Genomic DNA, 5,602 nt, shown 5'->3' with positions numbered 1-5,602 from the left:
TCTTTCATCTAAGATTCCTAGTTTTCATTGTAGAGATCTTTTGCTTCTTCAGTCACATGTATTGCCAACTATGCTCTTTTCCCTAGTGTAGCTATGGAGCATGGGATTGCTTTCTACTGGGCATTGTATGTTGACGTTGCACCCTGACACTTTGTGGAGTGTATTTGCTCTCTCGGGTTTTTGGTGGAGTCTTTGCTGGTTTTCTACATGTAAGATAGTATCATTGGCCAAAAGTGACAATTGGGCCTCCCTCTTTAATTTAGATGCCCTTGAATTTTTCTCTTGCCTAATATCTCTAGCTAGGATTCCAGCACAATGTGGAATTCAACTGAATGATGATAAAAAAAGCATCTTTGTACATTTAGTATCTTTTAGCATTGATCTTGGTTTTACACTGTCTAGAAATATGCTTTCCTGTTGAGCTGTATTTGTTCATTTTCAACCTAAATTTTCTAATATAGATATCAAATTCTTAAATTTTGATGAATAATTACACATGTTAAACATGCAGAATAAACATGATTTATAGGTATATGATCTCTGAGATCAGCCAGTAATACTTCTCTTTAAGAAATTCAGGAAGCAGGGCCTGAGCACTGGCATAGTAGGTAAAGCCATCGCTCCTAGCATCCTATATGGATGCTGCATCGTGACATAGTTGCTCCACTTCTGACCCAGCTCCCTGATTACAGCCTAGGCAGAGCAGTAGATGATGGCCCAACTGTTTTCACCCTGCCACCCACCTGTGAACCTGAATAAAACTCCTGGTTCCCAGATCGGCGTGGCCCCGCCCTGGCTCTTGTGGACATCAAATGAGTGAACCAGTGGATGGAAGGTTTCTCTGTCTGTCTGTCTCTCTCTGTAACTCTGACTTTCAAGTAAAGAATTTCCCCCCTGACCCCTCTTGTTTTTCCTGACAGGCAGAGTTAGTCAGTGAGGGAGAGAGACAGAGAGAAAAGTCTTCCTTCTGTTGGTTCACCCCCCAAATGTCCGCCAAGGCTGGCGTGCTGCACTGATCTGAAGCCAGGAGCCAGGTGCTTCCTCCTAGTCTCCCACGCAGCCCATCCTCCACTGCCTTCCTGGGCCACAGCAGAGAGCTGGACTGGAAGAGGATCAACCGGGACAGAATCCAGAGCCCCAACCGGGATGAGAATCTGGGGTACCGGCGCCACAGGAGGAGGACTAGCCTAGTGAGCTGCGGTGCCAGGCAATGATTCCCTTTTTATAATTGTTTATTTATTTCAAAGTCAAGTTACACAGAGGAGAAGCAGAGAGAGAGAGGTCTTGCATCCACTGGTTCCCTCTCCAATTGGCCGCAATAGCCTGAGCAGCGCTAATCTGAAGCCAGGAGCCAGGAGCTTCTTCCAGGTCTCCTATGTAGGTGCAGGGGCACAAAGACTCGGGCCATCTTCTACTGCTTTCCCAGGCCACAGCAGAGAGCTGGATCAGAAGTGTAGCATCTGGGTTGTAAACCAGCGCCCGTGTGGGATGCCGGTGCTTCAGGCCAGGACATTAACCAGCTGCACCCAGCACGGGCCCCAAATAACTCCCTGTTTAAAAAAAGACAGGAATACAGAAAGCATTTTCAATTTTATTTCACTTAATATTTCTCATTCAGGATTGATTTAGTTTGACTAAAAGTGTCATTTTCTTTTATGACACATGGTGAATGATATTTTCAGATTCTGTCATTGTCAAAAGCAGTGATGTCATAAACGCTTCATTGTGGGCATTTGTAATAAACACTTTCTCCCATGGACTGCAGATCATTTCAAAATCACCCACCTGGTGCGAGCAATCTTCACTCAGTCTACCGATTCAAATACTATGCCTTCCAGAAACAATGTTTTACCTGGTATCTGGGGATCCCTTGGTTGAGGCAAGTTGACCCTTAAACATTTACTGGCACAAGTCTACCCCTATCAATTTGTCACCCGTATTCACCTCTGGATTAAAACATGCTGATCTCCAATAAAGACAGTAGCACAGTCATACTTCTACTTAACACAGTACAACTACCCTGCATAAAACCAAAATGCATGAACCATTCCCCAGAAGAGAGAAAAGCCCTTGCATGGCATTGGCTCTTCTTCCACTATGGCACAATTAAATATTATAATATGAAATTAGCAATAATTTGAATATAGCCGTAGAATCAAACATCTTATTTATACAATGAGGCAATAAAGAATCAAGTATATAGTTGTGTGTTATACACACACATGTATTTATCATAATGAAAAATTCTTCATTACATTATAGTAATCCTTTCTATTTTAAACAGTATCTCTTTTTATTTGCTTGAAATTCAGTGTTACAGAGAGAGAGAGAGGAAGACCACAATGGTAGGCCAGCCGTCCTGTAAGTCCAAGCTGGATAGTTGGCAGAAGCAATGAATGTAGGCAGAGTATGCATGGGCGTCTGTTCCGGGAAACACAGAATGTTGGTCCTACTTGACAAGAGTAGTCCATTGTAACCAACCTGCCACCAGGTAGATGAGGGATTTCCCCAGCAACTGATGTCATATTGACCTGGAATTGGTCGGACTCTGTCCCAGTTGCTCCTCATCCAGTCCAGCTCACTGCTGTGGCCCGGGAAGGCAGTGGAGGATGGCCCAAGTGCTTGGGCCCTGCACTCCATGGAAGACCAGGAGGAAGCACTGGCTCCTGGTTTTGGATCTCTCTCTCACTGTCCACTCTGCCTGTCAAAAAGAAAAAAAAAAAAAAAGAAAAAAAAAGGGCGGTCAGGGGGGAAATTCTTTACTTGAAACTCAGAGTTACAGAGAGAGACAGACAGAGAAACCTTCCATCCACTGGTCCCACTCATTTGATGGCCACAAGAGCCAGGGCGGGGCCACACCGATCTGGGAACCAGGAGTTTTATCCAGGTTCACAGGTGGGTGGCAGGGTGAAAACAGTTGGGCCCTCATCTACTGCTCTGCCTAGGCTGTAATCAGGGAGCTGGGTCAGAAGTGGAGCAACTACGACGCGATGCAGCATCCATATAGGATGCTAGGGGCGATGGCTTTACCTACTATGCCAGTGCACAGGCCCTGCTTCCTGAATTTCTTAAAGAGAAGTATTACTGGCTGATCTCAGAGATCATATACCAACAAATCATGTTTATTCTGCATGTTTAATAGGTGTAAAATTATTCATCAAATTTAAGAATTTGATTTCTATATTAGAAAATTTAGGTTGAAAATGAACAAATACAGCTCAACAGGAAAGCATATTTCTAGACAGTGTAAAACCAAGATCAATGCTGAAAGATACTAAATGTATGCAGATGCTTTTTTTTTTTTTCATTATTGAAGTTGAATTCCACATTGTGCTGGAATCCTAGCTAGAGATATTAGGCAAGAGAAAAAATCAAGGGCATCTAAATTAAAGAGGGAGGCCCAATTGTCACTTTTGGCCAATGATACTATCTTACATGTAGAAAACCAGCAAAGACTCCACCAAAGTCTCTGGACTTGATATAAATAAACTGTCCTGTTGGTCAAAGTCCCTGACGATTGCTTCCTTGGTTGAACGCTGTACAGGAAACACTGTAGCTGTGGCAGGTGGCTCTGGTTTGATACTTGCTGTTGCTATACAGTTTTATAATGTTGTCTGTGATTGCTGGTTTGACCTGTGAAATCTTTAAAATTAGAATTCCTAGCTTACACGCATAAGACGATTTTCTACTTGTCCTACTGATGTTTAGCTTTTCTTGAGATGAGAGAAGATTCTCCATATGATTTCAATATTTTGAAACTAAAGTTCTCTCTCGATCCATTATAGGGGCAATTTCTACGAATGTTCCATGTGCTTAAAGCATAAAGTATATTCTGAAGTGATTGGGTGCAATTTTCTATGTGGCCTTTAGGTGGAATGAATAATGTACACACAAGCATATACACCAAAATATATTGATTTTAAAAAACATTATATTTATTTATTTGAAAGAGTTGCAGAGAGAGGGAGAGACAGAGAGAGATCTTCCATCTGCTGGTTCACTCCTCCAATGGCTCCAATGGCCAGGGCTGGGCTAGGCTGAAGCCAGGAGCCAGGAGCTCCATCTGGGTCTCCCACGTAGGTGCAGGGATCCAAGTACTCTGGCCATTTTCTGCTGCTTTCCCACAGGCATTCGTAGGGAGCTGCTTCAGAAGTGGAGCATCCAGGACTGGAAAGGCCACCCATAGGGATGCTGGCATCACAGGCAGCAGCTCAACCCACTGCCTCCATGCTGGCCCTGTTAATAGGTTTATAGTTTTTGCTTGTTCTATCAATTACCAAGAGGAATGTGGTAAGTTAAAATCTACCACCATGACTGTCTATTTCTTTTTTTACATTCTAGACATTGTTTTGTGTCATATATTTTGAGCCCTTGGTATTAAGTGCATGTAAAATTTGAATTTTTGAATCTTTCTGATGAATGGACCTTTTATCATAAATGGTCCTCTTTATGTCATGTAATACTTTTGGCCTCAAAGTCTATTCTTTCAGATATTAATTTAGTTCAGGCAGATTCCTTTTCGTTAGTGTTTGCAAGGAATATCATGGCCCCTCTTCCTATGTATGATCTACCTAATTCTTTTGCTTGAAGGTGTTTCTTTAAAAGGAATACAATTGTATTTTTAAATCCACTTTGTCAGTCTTTATCCCTCAACTGGGAAGGTTCATCTGTTTATACGTGATGATAACTGGTGAGGCATTTAAGCTCCACACACCATCTAGTTTGCATTTTCTGGTCACCTGACCTCCTAAGTGTCTTTTTCTCCCTTCTTTTGATCTCCTTAACATTCTCCCCCTCTTTTTCTCTTTTGGCATTTTATTGTGGGTTTTTTCTTCATGCATTGTTGCCATTGATTTCTCAACAGTGTTGCAGTGGATTTGTTTCTGAGAGGAACAGCGTGGTGGGTGCAAGAGGTGCGGAGTCAGCACACAGACCCCTGTAGTCAGGTGAAAGCAGGCTTGAGGTGAGCAGCCTGCAGACTCGTTTACTTCAGTTGAAACTCTGTATTATATAGCCAAGACCAGCCAATCTGATCAAGGGGCTGTCAATGCCCTATCCAATCACAGCCTGCCAGGCAGTTTCCAAAGCCATCCAATCACAGCCTGCCAGCCAGTCTCCAAAGCCATCCAATCACAGCCTGTTGCCAGGCAGTTTCCAAAGCCATTCCTGAATAACTAATGCTCGCTTGCCAGTGGCCACCTTGGCATGGCCCTCTCATTCCACCACTGTGCATGTCTACTAACAGTCGATTTTGCTTTAGTTATGTCTAATCTGCTGTGGAAACTATGAACATAATTTCTAAAAAATATTCATTTATTTATTTATTTGAAAGAGTTACAGAGAGAATGAGATAGTGAGAGAGAGAGAGAGAGAGAGAGAGAGAGAGAGATCTTGCATCTGCTGGTTCCCTCCCCAGTTGGCTACAAGGCCAGGGCTGAGCCAGGCAGAAGCCAGGGAGCTTCATCCAGGTTTCTCCACAGGTACAGGGGTCCAAGTGCTTGGGCCATCTTTTGCTGCGTTCTCAGGCCATTATCAGAGAGCTGGATTGGAAGTGGGGCAGCCAGGACATGAACCAGTTCCCATATGGCATGCCACCATGGCA

Source organism: Oryctolagus cuniculus, chromosome 16 (assembly GCF_051225735.1).
Source record: "Oryctolagus cuniculus isolate XC-2025 breed Fujian yellow rabbit chromosome 16, ASM5122573v1, whole genome shotgun sequence".
NCBI classification, from domain to species: domain Eukaryota; kingdom Metazoa; phylum Chordata; class Mammalia; order Lagomorpha; family Leporidae; genus Oryctolagus; species Oryctolagus cuniculus.
Note: the sequence above shows the minus strand (reverse complement) of the source record.